The sequence below is a fragment of the Pelophylax lessonae genome, assembly GCF_965119305.1.
Source record: "Pelophylax lessonae genome assembly, chromosome: 5".
Classification (NCBI taxonomy): Eukaryota; Metazoa; Chordata; class Amphibia; order Anura; family Ranidae; genus Pelophylax; species Pelophylax lessonae.
This window is the reverse complement of record NC_138772.1, coordinates 110,443,999-110,460,525: the sequence shown is the minus strand read 5'-3', so window position 1 is coordinate 110,460,525 and position 16,527 is coordinate 110,443,999.

Sequence of the window (16,527 nt, the reverse complement as noted above, 5' to 3'; positions counted from 1 at the left end):
TTCTGGACATGCTACAGAGCTGAAACTTCACATGTACACTTTTTAGACCCCCCAGATACTAAATCCAAAGTCAAGATAAAAAAATCTTTTTTTTTTTTTTTCAATAATTGGCTTTTTTATCAAAAATGACAATTTTTAGGAACTTTTTTTGTGTGATTAATAGTTAATGGGACATGACCCAGAACCCTAGGCACTTTTTAGGGGCATTTATTGGGTTTTAGGGCTTAAACATTTTGTTTTTTGATTCCAGAAGTTCGGGTCCCATTGATTTCAATGGGGTTCTGGAATCCGAACCGAACTTTCCTGAAATTCGGGTGTTCTGGTCGAACCGAACTTTTCAAAAGTTCGATCATCCCTAGTTACTAACTCTAACCCTAAGTATCTCACCGTAACCCTATTCCCTAACACTAAACCTAACCCTCTAACCATAACCCTAACCCTCTAAACTTAACCCTAACCCTCTAAGCCTAGCCATAAAAATAACCCTAACCCTAACCCTAATTCGTAATTTTTTCTAGTACTGGACATGCTACAGAGCTGAAACTTCACAGGTACACTTTTTAGACCCCCCAGACGCTAAATCCAAAGAAATTTTTTATTTTTATTTTTTTTTTAATTTTTCCAATAATTGGCTCTCTATCAAAAAGGACAATTTTTAAGAACTTTTTTGTGCGATTTAGTGTCTGGGGGGTCTAAAAAGTGTACCTGTGAAGTTTCAGCTCTGTAGTATGTCCAGAACCAGAAAAAAAATTAGAATTAGGGTTAGGGCTAGGGTTAGGGTCAGGGCTAAGGTTAGGGTTATTTTTAGTGCTTAGGGTTAGAGGGGTAGGGGTAGGGCTACTAACTCTAACCCTAAGTATCTCACCATAACCCTAACCCTATCCCCTAACACTAAACCTAACCCTAACCCTCTAACCATAACCATAACCCTAACCCTCTAACCTTAACCCTAACCCTCTAAGCCTAGCCATAAAAATAACCCTAACCCTAACCCCTAACACTAAACCTAACCCTAACCCTCTAACCATAACCCTAACCCTCTAACCTTAACCCTAACCCTCTAAGCCTAGCCATAAAAATAACCCTAACCCTAGCCGTAACCCTAGCCCTAACCCTAACCCTAGCCCTAGCCCTAACCCTAACCCTAGCCTTAACCCTAATTTGTAATTTTTTTCTGGTTCCGGACATGCTACAGAGCTGAAACTTCACAGGTACACTTTTTAGACCCCCCAGACGCTAAATCCAAAGACATTTTTTATTTTTATTTTTTTTTAAATTTTTCCAATAATTGGCTCTCTATCAAAAAGGACAATTTTTAAGAACTTTTTGTGCGATTTAGTGTCTGGGGGGTCTAAAAAGTGTACCTGTGAAGTTTCAGCTCTGTAGCATGTCCAGAATTTTCTACTGGCTACAGATGGGTCAATCACACCTTCAGGAAGTATTGGCATATACTCAAAGGTGACAAAATATTAGGACCAACACTTCCTGAAAGGCCTCCTATCATCTTTAGGAGGACTAGGAATTTGAAGGACATTATCGCCCCTACTCCGGTTGAGAAACCTACCATTCCCAGAATGTTTTCTAACATGAAAGGCTTTTATCCTTGCAGAAAATGCCGCGTATGCAAAGAGTTGAATACACAGAGGACTCAGTCCTTCAACTCCACAGTAACCAAGAAAAAATATGATATCCAAAACTTCACGACCTGCCACAACAAAGGAGCTGTGTACCTCCTAACGTGTGGATGTGGTTTACAGTATGTGGGGGAGAACGATCAGAACCCCAAGTATCAGAATAGGTGAGCACCTCACCAACATACAAACAGGTTTCCCTGGACATAGTCTCTCCTCTCATCACGACAAGTGTCATCATAAAAGCTACTCAAAATTAAAAGCTGTTGTAATTGAGTGCTACTCCCCTCACTGGAGGGGGAGTGACATGAAGAGAACTATTTCCAGGAGAGAAACGTTTTGGATTCATGAATTAAAATGCTACCAGCCTTGGGGTATGAATGTGGAATGGGATATTAATGCCCACATCAACAACGATTAACCACATAGCCTTATAGGATAATAATACCTTCCCAAGGTCTGTTCCTTTTTCTGGTGAGCCTTTCTCCTTTTTTCCTTTTTTCCCCGTTTTCCCTTTCCCCTTTTTTCTTTTTTCTTTTATTGATATATTGGTATTTTTACATGTGCCATATATGTTTTATATGCTTTTAATTATCACCAGTGTTATGTATGTTATACATACACCAGGTGGTGGATGGAGATTTTCGGTGTCATACATCCAATTGATCGCACAACACCTATGACCCTTAGATGGTTTTTATGTACCTCATTTATTAATACATTTTTTAATTTTTTTAATATTTTACCGTTAAGACCATTACCACCCAACCACGTTTTTACTTTGAGATATCGGTTGTGGTATTTTTTGGGGAATTAATTATTTTTTAAACCCTTTTAACCTTTTTTTATGTTATCCACATAAAAATAAATATATAAATAAGTTCTTTTATCCAGCAAACATCCGTAAATAAGATAATTCTTTTTGCCTTTTAATTTTAAAAGAGTTCCTTTTTATGACGTTGCAATTAGGTGACATTGCTTGCCTTCACATATGACCAGACACTGTGTACATCGGAAAGTAAATAGGATCCTTTTCGCCTATACTCCGGTGTCATGGATGATTAGGTTTGTTGACATCCGTTGTGATTGGCCGGAGAAGTTACACCGGAAGTACCTCATAGAACTTCCGGGTCTTCGCCCTAACACACCATGATTGGTTGGCATTTGAACCGTGCGTCACAATGCTTCCGGGTCCCCGCCACGGCCGCACCGGAAGTCTCCACCAGCCACAATATTTGTACGAGAGATGCTAGCAGCACGGCCACAGCTCCAGTCCCAGAAGCCGACTCATCAGTGGAAACGCGTCGGGGGGAGCTAGCCGTGCTGCTACTGGTCCTGGACTTACTGCAGACGTCCGCGACCATACCCTCATATGCTGTAAATTTCATCTGGAAATTGTAAGTGTTACTCTATTCTTATTGATTCAATAAATTAGAGGTAATGCACTATAGTACCCTCTTCTTCCTTGGGCATGTTCTTCTTGGCGATATCCCCCTGTTTGAAAGCCTGTAGATCCCCTTAATGTGGAAGCAGTTTGTCGCTTTATTCCATCTGAGAATTTTACCACCAAGTTGACCATATTGGACCCCAGGATTTTACACATTACATGATTGCATCTCTTCACATTTTGGTAAGAGTCCCTTCCTACCACTGGGTGTTTCACGTGTATGTTAGAGCACATTTTGGATCACCACCTGGGAAGAGGCTACACCCACCTCCCATCACTCCCCAACCTCACTATATTCTTTGGATCTGCAAGATTTGTGTACAGTCTCACCATTTGGAAATATAGACTTTATGTTTAGCTGGATGTCCAGCAGACACGTTTTGTGAACATTTTTGTTCTCTATGTTTAGCGCACTTTTGTAATTTACGTTCCATATGTTACAACCTTCCATATCTTATTTCATTTTCAGTGCTGCTTTCTTTCACCTTCTTTCACTAAGGTTCGCGCACCTATTTTTTATCTCACACTTTTTAGACCCCCCAGACGCTAAATCCAAAGAAATGTTTTATTTTTTTTTATTTTTATTTTTTTAAAATTTTTCCAATAATTGGCTCTCTATCAAAAAATGACAATTTTTAAGAACTTTTTTTTGTGTGATTCAGTGTCTGTGGGTCTAAAAAGTGTACCTGTGAAGTTTCAGCTCTGTAGCATGTCCAGAACCAGAAAAAAAATTAGAATTAGGGTTAGGGCTAGGGTTAGGGTTAGGGTTATTTTTAGTGCTTAGGGTTAGACTGTTAGGGTTAGAGGCGTAGGGGTAGGGTTACTAACTCTAACCCTAAGTATCTCACCGTAACCCTAACCCTAGCCCCTAACACTAAACCTAACCCTAACCCTTAAAGCCCAGTTCCTGTCCCATTTTGGTCGGTTTTGGTCTGTTTGCGGTTGTTTGCGGTGCGTTAAACGGGGAGTTTGGTCTGTCACTGTGAAGCGGGCGTAACCCTTACACTACCTGATCGATACAACATCATACCTGATCGTATACACACACTGGATGTTTTAAAGCACGTTATTCCAAACAATTTAGGAATGTTAGGTGATTTATTCCCTTTATGGATTAAAACCCGACTCTGCGTCAACTACGTAATTTTCCATGGGAGTTTTGCCATGGATCCCCCTCCGGCATGCCACAGTCCAGGTGTTAGTCCCCTTGAAACAACTCTTCCATCACTATTGTGGCCAGAAAGAGTCCCTGTGGGTTTTAAAATTCGCCTGCCTATTGAAGTCTATGGCGGTTTGCCCGGTTCGCCGGTTCGCGAAGATTTGACGATGTTCGCGTTCGCGAACATTAAATTTTATGTTTGCAACATCACTAACTAGGGATTGTATGTTTTCCCCAATGAAGATATAACTTTGTGCACAATACCCTAATATGCTTGGTTGCTGCAGCAATCCCTTGTTTTTAACCATGTTTTTTATATAAGGTTGTGGTCCATATTGGGAGTTTACTTCATGTAAGTTATGTCTTTTTTCAATAAAGTACAATTTATCTATTTTTCAGTGTCCATAGATGACCTCTTTGAAGGGATTCTCTTTTTTCTCCTTTCTTTTTGTATTGATTTAGCAATTTTCAGTCAACGGACCATAAATAGCCTATATGTGAATATAGGGAATGTAGGGAACAAGCCGCCCTGTCCGAGCTATCCTACATGCTCCCACTATTCCATATATAGGCCCTCCAAGAAAGAGTAACCCTCATTTTTGCACTTTTAACTAGCTTTGTCCTGTTCTTGTGCCAAAAAGCTTACTAAGCCACTAAATTAAAGTGGTTCTAATTAAATACTGAAGGTTTTTTTTGTTTTTTTTTTTTTTTTACCTTATTGCATTTTAAATCAAAGCTTTACAATCACTTTACCTAAACTACAATAAATAGAACATCACCCCAAAAAAGCTCCCTCTAAATAAAGAAAACATTAACATCAGTCAATATGTCAAATTGAAATGTTCCACTATGGAGACATTTTACAGATTATCATGAATTTTTTGGGCAAAATTAATTTACCAGTACCTGTTTGATGAATCCCTGCACATATGTAAGGACTTTGCCTCCCCTCAGGAATTGCTGGCACATGGTGTTCCTAAATGTTTTTGCTTCCTGAGTGCTACTCTGGTTAATACTAGAAATTAGTGAATCCGCCTGGGTTCAGTTTACAAATCTAATCTTGCCTGAAGTACAAAGTTTGGGAACTTTGCGTCAGCTCCACGGAAGTCTTTGGGAAAGGGATGGGGCGGGGGCGGAGGGAATCTTAATTCTACCCATTTGTGGGGCTAATAAGCAAGCAATTGTCAAACAATATGTATAATTGTAAGAAGTCAGACATTGGCATCAGGGATGTGTACTAATGTCAAAATTAAAAAAAGCATAATAAATAAAACCATATAAAAATAAAAAATATGTTTCTCTCTCTACACAGAAGTGTCTGCTCTCTCTAATGCCTCATACACACAATTAGATTAATGAGATTATCAGACAAATGACCATCCCTTTTACTTTTTGCATGGGTGTCTTCAAATCAAAAATGAGGTTACTAAAGTTACAGAATAAAAATTCAGAAGTGATGTCATGTATTATATTATATTGTACTTCTATTGTATTTTCGGATAAAGACTGTACTAATTAAACAAAAATCGTATGATCTTTTATCGTACGAGAAAAATGTTCGTTTGTCCTTTCGGATAATATCAGAATAACTGTCGTGATCGGCTCTTGAAAGCTGTGTACCAATCATCAGATTATCATACGATCTCTTCCAAAGCTGTATTTTTTGTCCGATTTTCTGATCATGTGTACAGGCCTTAACAGTGCCAACAAACACTGAAAATATGGCTGCCATGAGCCCATCCTGTGAAAGAATGAGGATAGATTAGCCACATCTTCAAATTATTGTGACTCAGCTGACCAGAGGTGAAGGCTATGAACTATATTATAGGTTGTTCCTTTTTGTACTTTTTGATGGTGAACCTGCACAATTTTCAGCCAAAAGGTTGTGATTTACGAACTTCCTAAATCCCAGTCATTTGCACAGAACACAAATATCATCCATTTTTACAACTCTAGTCTGCTTCCTGTTCTTTGTCTGACACTTGACTTTCTTTCCTGTGTTTTGCATTCATCTTTAGTACAATTTAGCAATTGTATGCTTGTGTTATAGCTCTGCCCGAAGCTACCACAATTCCTTACTTGTTCACAGAATATGTTTTTCCCTCATTACTTTGCTTTTGTGATATGATATCTAGCTAGTTGTCATACGTGGAGCAATTCCAAGGGCCACCCCATTATTTTATACCCAAATCTCCTTGCAGATGAACCTTGACAAGGCTTGACACTCCTGACAGCCAGTCATAGACAGTTCGAATCTGGGCCGGTTCAGCACAGACCGGCCAATATTCAAACCATGCATGGGAAGGCTGATTGTACATAAGTTGATCGATTGATCAATCGATCTATCAACTTGGGTACAACAGCCTGTCAGATTTTTAATGCGATTATCACCAGTGGCTATAGGCGGTGGCAATAATCACTGTGTGTTCAACCAACCAGGATGACTCCACTCGCCACCCCTGGAGGAACACAATAGCTCAATGGGAGTCACAGTTAATATTGATGTGTGAACTGAGTCATTTTCTTTCCTGCAACCCATGGTCAAAGGAAAGAAAATCGCCCCATCTATGGCCAGCTTTAGCTGTATGCCTTGACTCCTGCCACTAATGAGTGGAGTTAGCACCAGAAGCTTATTTTCAACAGAAATATCTGTGGAGGCTTCCAATCTATGAGCAATGATGTTGGCTCAGATTATGTTACATATAGTTGTCACCTCTGTTACTGGTTTTTATTATATCTCCTCTCATCTGACTTCTGGGAAACACTCAACCATCTTGACTCTTCTCCTTCACTTATAAAGAGAATCATCCTACAAAACTTTGGAACACTTGTGTGACATTGGAAGAGGCAGCTTCTGATGTGAAGTCAATTGCCTGTACAGTCAGAACTGTAACAAATAAGAATATTTGTGGGTCCCATTAATAATTCTGACACACTTATATCTCTTTCAGATCCAGGAGACCGGTCCATCAAGTTCCTGATGATCGTAGCAGATCTCTTAAAATAAATTAGAACAGGAGGGAAAAAATGATTGCAGAATATAAAAAGAGATATTTGCATCAAACAATTTCATTTCATTTTTGTTCAACTGTCCATAATTATCCAATAACATCTGATGAGAAGCTGGGAAAAAATGCATGACCAGAATTGAATGTTTAACGCTCTTTTCAAGTCAGTTCATTTTGACGAATGCATTGTTTTCTGTTTCATAAATACGCCTCTTATTAATTCCTTTTAAAAAAATATTTTTTATTTGCAAAGCCATCAAAGAAATATTATTTAAAAGTACATGACAGATTAAACCATCGTTTCAGCACTTTTGAAGTTTCATTAAGCTGGTATTATTTAAATCAATTCAAGGCATGATCTGAAAGTTATTACAGACTGTCAAAGGAAAGTATTATCTATCACTTTGGCACCTAAGTGTTGACTGTAGTAAGTAAATCTCACAGACATTTGAAATAAATTGTATATTTTTCACAGTCAGAGAAGGTACAAAGAACAAAGAAAGCAGTGAACATGGTGTACTATAATGATGTAGTTATCCTTGCTCTATACTCTATACATCAGTTGTTTTTTTTTAATCTGGCCACACAATTATCAAGCTGATTGTCCAATTTATGATTGTGTCTAGGCCCTGTATTTTTTAAGAAGATTTGACCAATGGATTGTTATGAAGATGGTCGCCTTGAGGCAATTCAGTGTTCCCCAACTTTAGCACTTTGGCTCTGGTATCTTTGGGCCCAGGATAGTTGGTTTGCGGCATTACAGATCCTGATTGAGGAGAGGTGATAAGGAATTAAAGGTTAATTTTACCTTTTTTCCCAGGATTAATATTAATAATATTAATGATAATAATCATTTTTACTGATATTCACTCATAGAAAATGCTCCAATGCAATGTTTTTGCTTTGGGGCCTACAGAACACTGCAAGCATGATCAGTGGATATACCCAGGCTCCTGCAAACTATTCCTCCAGCTGAAGGTTGCCTTCAGGTATGGGGCATAAGGAAGTATCAATGGACTGCAAGTGTAGTGATGGCATCACTCTTGTGCTCCGTTAAGTTTCAGAAGTCCCTCTAACACGGCGGCACATGGGAATTGTAGTTTTTAAATTCACTATTCCTATAAATTAATGTCATGGCTGTGCATGTAAGCCACCTAAGTTCAAAAGATGATAGAAACCAGTGAGAAGAAAAATAAAACCCCAGATTCTGTAAAATTAGGGAAAAGGTGGCTTTGGGGTGGGGAGGCTAAGGAATTTGATCATGTTTAATGCTACACCCTAAACATGGGTGTAACATGAAACATGATCAGAAATAAGGAATTACCTTTTAAGTTTACCTAGGGGAAGGTTAGCTTTTAAGTTCACTGGGTAGTCCTGGGTGTAGTACCTAGGAGAAGGTCAGTGTTAAGGTACAGGTTACATAGAGATTTCGTATTTAGAATAGACTTGCAGGGAGGGTTAGTGTTATACTATAAAGTAGAACAATATGCTGAATGGACCAGGCTCAATGGAGCCCTGACTTGTTACCATTCATAACAGCCACTCTGGTACTAAGCTTCCTGCAAGTTGTTCTCCCTGACTGGCTGTTGCTGGCGCTAGCTTTTTCCTCTTCTCTTCTTATCCATTAGATGCATTTTCTGTCACCTCCAGCAAAGTAACAACAGCACTCAAGAGTGTAAATGAAATCAATGGTATCACCATCCACTGGCACTCTGTCAACTACCTAGGGGTGCTTGGACTGAGTACAAAGAGAGCCATTCATCATCAGCTGAGACTCCTCATCAAATTAGGAGACAGTGAGAGCAGATAAGAGACCTGTAAGTGAAAGTGGAACTGCAGCAGAGAGAGACCAGGCCCTCTCCTTTGCCAAACAGACCTGTGTGGTGAGACAAAGCTGTGGGAATCTTATAACTCATTGGACAGAAATACAAATCCTTTGGCAGGCTTTCCTATATATTTTATCCATGTATTCAGCTGTTTACCTAGAGTTCAACTTTAGTACCACATAGACAGAAGCAAATCCCTCATTCATTTAAAACAAAAAAATGCACTAAAGGGGTCAAATCCTTAAACCAGCAGCTAGCACACTGGATACAAAATGGTAATATCAAATAAACCCAAAGTAGAGTCCAGCCCTCATAAACAAAAACAAAATCGATAATGGTCCAAAGTGTGTGTCTATAATAGAATGTCCATGCAAACAAAAAAAATCCACTGTGAATTAAAGATGAAATCATCTTAATATGGTGTAAAAAAAGTCATCCAAGTGAAAAGAATTAAGCACTCCAGTGCCCAAATCAAAGGCTCACTGATTCGTTATGACCCTCACAATGATAAGTCATATAGTGTTTGAAAGTGCTTAACTCAGATCCTGGATTCTTTATGTTGCAACTTGGAGGAGATTTTTTTTTTTTTTTTAACCATATGAAGATTATTTCATCTTTATTTCACAGTGGTTTTTTTTTGTATTTGTTTACATGGACAATCTATTACTGCCACACACTTTGGACTATTATCAGTTTTGTTTTTTGTTTTATGAGCACTGCGCTTTAGTTTGGGTTTATTTGATAGGCCCTGATCCATACCTCCCAACTTTATGAGATAAGAAAGCAGGACATCTATTAGCGTAAAGAATGTAGGAAAATGACACACCCCTACCATGCCCCTAGTTATGCAGACCGTGAATAATTAATACCACAAAATATGATTGTTAAACCCACAATTTTTTTTTTTTATTTCTACTTTTCTTTTATACTGATATAGCACCCTCCTAGGTAGGTGCTAGGGAAAGTATATTGTGGCCCTGTCCACGTGGAGCTGCTAGGCAGAAATTTCGGGGAAAAACAGTATTGTGAGTACTTGAGACTGCCCAGGGGTCTGCCTAGGAAAGGGGGCCACTCCAGAAGGTCAAGGCAAGGGGATCCAGGAGCCAGCTAACCTGTGGAGAAGGTTTAGAGAAAGGGGGTGCCAGTGTTTAAGCCCTGAAGATAAGAGAGAAGATAAGAGAGAGGCAGAGGGTGCCAGTGTGGGCCCTGAAGTCTTTTAGCAGAGCAGCAGCATGAGTAGCTACCTCAGCAAGGATTGCTTAAGGGAGCTATACAAGGACTTCTTTATGTGAGAAAACAGTCCAAGGTCAGTTTGGAGTTAACAGGCAGCAAGCCAGCGTTAACCAGCGTCAACCATCGTTGACCGGCATCTAGCCAGCATCAAGTCAGCGCCAAAAAGCGTTTTCAGTTGTCCCTAGCAAATTGTGCATAGATGAGCCAAAGGAGTATCCCACTAATTCCCTTCTCCCATCCAAGTTATCAATAAACACAAAAAACACAAAGATACAGGACTGGTGGTCATTGTCTCAGTGCTTACACTTGGAGAAACATGCACAAAGGTACTTTTGTTGCACCCAGTGACCCAGGGGGACCCATATCCAGCAAAATCCTGGGAATCCTGCTACACTGATTTTTTAAAAAGCCACATTTTCTAATATAGATGTAGCACTACCCCCCCAGGAGCTGCTTAAATCTTTTAGGTTTCTTACTCTGCCTTTCAACCCCAAGAGCAGTCTCAGACCCACTGGCACACCTGGCTGTAATGTTAGTGTAAATAACACAATAAATAGGCACATATTGTAGTGAATAGTGTTGAGCGAACACGGACTGTATTATTCGTGTTCGTACCGAATAATTGGATTTTTTTTACCCGAACACGGACACGGACACTTTACTGTATGTTCGGGTAAAAATCCGTGTTCGGTCGTTTTATTTCCGGGTTTTGCATGCTTTGGCGCTCTTTTCATGGCGGGCTTTCAACAGCCAATCAACAATCGTTTAACTGGTGTGCCTTAAGCCATCCCAGCCATGCCTGCAAATGTCTTAGTAGCTGTGATTGGCCGTCTGAAGCATGTGACCAAGTCTTTATAAGTTCGAGGCAGCCGCCGCAGCAGCGTCATTCTGCTGCTTAGCTAAGGGACAGAGCACACATCAATGTGCTGGCTGCTGATTAGGGACAGATAGGCAGGAAAAAAACATTTGTGTCCGGATAGAATTGAGGGACAGGTCGGAGTGTTTAGGCAGGGCGAGTTGTAGGCATTTTAGGGATAGAGTCTGCTGAATTATAGGGTCAGTGTCTTCTACAAACTACAATCGATATTGCTGTGTGGGGGGTGGGGTGAATCTGCACTCAATCCTGATCTACGATCTCTTCTCAATCCTGTTAGGGACAGAGTCTGCTGAATTTTAGGGAAACTGTGTTCTACAAACTACAATCGATATTGCTGTGTGGTGTGGGATTGGAGATAGGCAGGTGTCAGTGATCCACATCCATTTTTCTGTGTGTGAGCTGCAGTGAACACAATCTTTTTGGGCTGCAGTGAACACAATCTTTTTGGGCTGCAGTGAACACAATCTTTTTGGGCTGCAGTGAACACAATCTTTTTGGGCTGCAGTGAACACAATCTTTTTGGGGTGCAGTGAACAAAATCTTTTTGGGGTGCAGTGAACACAATCCTTTTTGGTGTGCAGTGAACACAATCTTTGTGGGGTGCAGTGAACAAAATCCTTTGTGGGGTGCAGTGAACACAATCTTTTTGGGGTGCAGTGAACAAAATCCTTTTTGGGGTGCAGTGAACAACATCCTTTTTGGGGTGCAGTGAACACAATCTTTTTGGGGTGCAGTGAACAAAATCCTTTGTGGGGTGCAGTGAACACAATCTTTTTGGGGTGCAGTGAACACAATCTTTTTGGGGTGGAGTGAACAACATCCTTTTTGGGGTGCAGTGAACAAAATCCTTTTTGGGGTGCAGTGAACAAAATCATTTTTGGGGTGCAGTGAACACAATCTTTTTGGGGTGCAGTGAACACAATCTTTGTGGGGTGCAGTGAACACAATCTTTTTGGGGTGGAGTGAACAACATCCTTTTTGGGGTGCAGTGAACAACATCCTTTTTGGGGTGCAGTGAACACAATCTTTTTTGGGGTGCAGTGAACACAATCTTTGTGGGGTACAGTGAACAGAATCTTTGTGGGGTGCAGTGAACACAATCTTTGGGGGGTACAGTGAACACAATCTTTTTGGGGTGCAGTGAACACAATCTTTGTGGGGTGCAGTGAACACAATCTTTTTGGGGTGGAGTGAACAAAATCATTTTTGGGGTGCAGTGAACAACATCCTTTTTGGGGTGCAGTGATCAAAATCCTTTTTGGGGTGCAGTGAACACAATCTTTTTGGGGTGCAGTGAACAAAATCCTTTGTGGGGTGCAGTGAACAGAATCTTTGTAGGGTGCAGTGAACACAATCTTTGGGGGGGTACAGTGAACACAATCTTTTTGGGGTGCAGTGAACACAATCTTTGTGGGGTACAGTGAACAGAATCTTTGTGGGGTGCAGTGAACACAATCTTTGGGGGGTACAGTGAACACAATCTTTTTGGGGTGCAGTGAACACAATCTTTGGGGGGTACAGTGAACACAATCTTTTTGGGGTGCAGTGAACACAATCTTTGTGGGGTGCAGTGAACACAATCTTTGGGGGGGTACAGTGAACACAATCTTTTTGGGGTGCAGTGAACAACATCCTTTTAGGGTGCAGTGAACACAATCTTTGTGGGGTGCAGTGAACAACATCCTTTTAGGGTGCAGTGAACACAATCTTTGTGGGGTACAGTGAACAGAATCTTTGTGGGGTGCAGTGAACACAATCTTTGGGGGGTACAGTGAACACAATCTTTGTGAGGTGCAGTGAACACAATCTTTGTGGGGTGCAGTGAACACAATCATTGTGGGGTGCAGTGAACTCAATCTTTGTGGGGTACAGTGAACACAATCTCATACTTCTGAAGATTTGAGGGTGCTGCCTGTTCCATACTCCCCCTACTCCTCATCTAGCCTTTTAGGGGTACAAACAATAGTAATTGGGGCCTAGTGTGGTTGTGTACGTGTGATATACATACACTTTTTTTGGATCATATTTTCTATTCCGCTATTTAATCAAAAACCTTTGGGGATCAGTTAAATTGGGGGATAGTCTGTGTTGGTACGTGTGAGAGAGATCCACCTTTCCAAGTTGTTGGGGTTCATCTCATACTTCTGAAGGTTTGAGGGTGCTGCCTGTTCCATACTCCCCCTACTCCTAGCCTTTTAGGGGTACAAACAATAGTAATTGGGGCCCAGTGTGGTTGTGTACGTGTGATATACATACACTTTTTTTGGATCATATTTTCTATTCCGCTATTTAATCAAAAACCTTTGGGGATCAGTTAAATTGGGGGATAGTCTGTGTTGGTACGTGTGAGAGAGATCCACCTTTCCAAGTTGTTGGGGTTCATCTCATACTTCTGAAGGTTTGAGGGTGCTGCCTGTTCCATACTCCCCCTACTCCTAGCCTTTTAGGGGTACAAACAATAGTAATTGGGGCCCAGTGTGGTTGTGTACGTGTGATATACATACACTTTTTTTGGATCATATTTTCTATTCCGCTATTTAATCAAAAACCTTTGGGGATCAGTTAAATTGGGGGATAGTCTGTGTTGGTACGTGTGAGAGAGATCCACCTTTCCAAGTTGTTGGGGTTCATCTCATACTTCTGAAGGTTTGAGGGTGCTGCCTGTTCCATACTCCCCCTACTCCTAGCCTTTTAGGGGTACAAACAATAGTAATTGGGGCCTAGTGTGGTTGTGTACGTGTGATATACATACACTTTTTTTGGATCATATTTTCTATTCCGCTATTTAATCAAAAACCTTTGGGGATCAGTTAAATTGGGGGATAGTCTGTGTTGGTACGTGTGAGAGAGATCCACCTTTCCAAGTTGTTGGGGTTCATCTCATACTTCTGAAGGTTTGAGGGTGCTGCCTGTTCCATACCCCCCCTACTCCTCATCTAGCCTTTTAGGGGTACAAACAATAGTAATTGGGGCCTAGTGTGGTTGTGTACGTGTGATATACATACACTTTTTTTGGATCATATTTTCTATTCCGCTATTTAATCAAAAACCTTTGGGGATCAGTTAAATTGGGGGATAGTCTGTGTTGGTACGTGTGAGAGAGATCCACCTTTCCAAGTTGTTGGGGTTCATCTCATACTTCTGAAGGTTTGAGGGTGCTGCCTGTTCCATACCCCCCCTACTCCTCATCTAGCCTTTTAGGGGTACAAACAATAGTAATTGGGGCCTAGTGTGGTTGTGTACGTGTGATATACATACACTTTTTTTGGATCATATTTTCTATTCCGCTATTTAATCAAAAACCTTTGGGGATCAGTTAAATTGGGGGATAGTCTGTGTTGGTACGTGTGAGAGAGATCCACCTTTCCAAGTTGTTGGGGTTCATCTCATACTTCTGAAGGTTTGAGGGTGCTGCCTGTTCCATACCCCCCCTACTCCTCATCTAGCCTTTTAGGGGTACAAACAATAGTAATTGGGGCCTAGTGTGGTTGTGTACGTGTGATATACATACACTTTTTTTGGATCATATTTTCTATTCCGCTATTTAATCAAAAACCTTTGGGGATCAGTTAAATTGGGGGATAGTCTGTGTTGGTACGTGTGAGAGAGATCCACCTTTCCAAGTTGTTGGGGTTCATCTCATACTTCTGAAGGTTTGAGGGTGCTGCCTGTTCCATACTCCCCCTACTCCTCATCTAGCCTTTTAGGGGTACAAACAATAGTAATTGGGGCCCAGTGTGGTTGTGTACGTGTGATATACATACACTTTTTTTGGATCATATTTTCTATTCCGCTATTTAATCAAAAACCTTTGGGGATCAGTTAAATTGGGGGATAGTCTGTGTTGGTACGTGTGAGAGAGATCCACCTTTCCAAGTTGTTGGGGTTCATCTCATACTTCTGAAGGTTTGAGGGTGCTGCCTGTTCCATACTCCCCCTACTCCTAGCCTTTTAGGGGTACAAACAATAGTAATTGGGGCCCAGTGTGGTTGTGTACGTGTGATATACATACACTTTTTTTGGATCATATTTTCTATTCCGCTATTTAATCAAAAACCTTTGGGGATCAGTTAAATTGGGGGATAGTCTGTGTTGGTACGTGTGAGAGAGATCCACCTTTCCAAGTTGTTGGGGTTCATCTCATACTTCTGAAGGTTTGAGGGTGCTGCCTGTTCCATACTCCCCCTACTCCTAGCCTTTTAGGGGTACAAACAATAGTAATTGGGGCCTAGTGTGGTTGTGTACGTGTGATATACATACACTTTTTTTGGATCATATTTTCTATTCCGCTATTTAATCAAAAACCTTTGGGGATCAGTTAAATTGGGGGATAGTCTGTGTTGGTACGTGTGAGAGAGATCCACCTTTCCAAGTTGTTGGGGTTCATCTCATACTTCTGAAGGTTTGAGGGTGCTGCCTGTTCCATACTCCCCCTACTCCTAGCCTTTTAGGGGTACAAACAATAGTAATTGGGGCCTAGTGTGGTTGTGTACGTGTGATATACATACACTTTTTTTGGATCATATTTTCTATTCCGCTATTTAATCAAAAACCTTTGGGGATCAGTTAAATTGGGGGATAGTCTGTGTTGGTACGTGTGAGAGAGATCCACCTTTCCAAGTTGTTGGGGTTCATCTCATACTTCTGAAGGTTTGAGGGTGCTGCCTGTTCCATACCCCCCCTACTCCTCATCTAGCCTTTTAGGGGTACAAACAATAGTAATTGGGGCCTAGTGTGGTTGTGTACGTGTGATATACATACACTTTTTTTGGATCATATTTTCTATTCCGCTATTTAATCAAAAACCTTTGGGGATCAGTTAAATTGGGGGATAGTCTGTGTTGGTACGTGTGAGAGAGATCCACCTTTCCAAGTTGTTGGGGTTCATCTCATACTTCTGAAGGTTTGAGGGTGCTGCCTGTTCCATACCCCCCCTACTCCTCATCTAGCCTTTTAGGGGTACAAACAATAGTAATTGGGGCCTAGTGTGGTTGTGTACGTGTGATATACATACACTTTTTTTGGATCATATTTTCTATTCCGCTATTTAATCAAAAACCTTTGGGGATCAGTTAAATTGGGGGATAGTCTGTGTTGGTACGTGTGAGAGAGATCCACCTTTCCAAGTTGTTGGGGTTCATCTCATACTTCTGAAGGTTTGAGGGTGCTGCCTGTTCCATACTCCCCCTACTCCTAGCCTTTTAGGGGTACAAACAATAGTAATTGGGGCCCAGTGTGGTTGTGTACGTGTGATATACATACACTTTTTTTGGATCATATTTTCTATTCCGCTATTTAATCAAAAACCTTTGGGGATCAGTTAAATTGGGGGATAGTCTGTGTTGG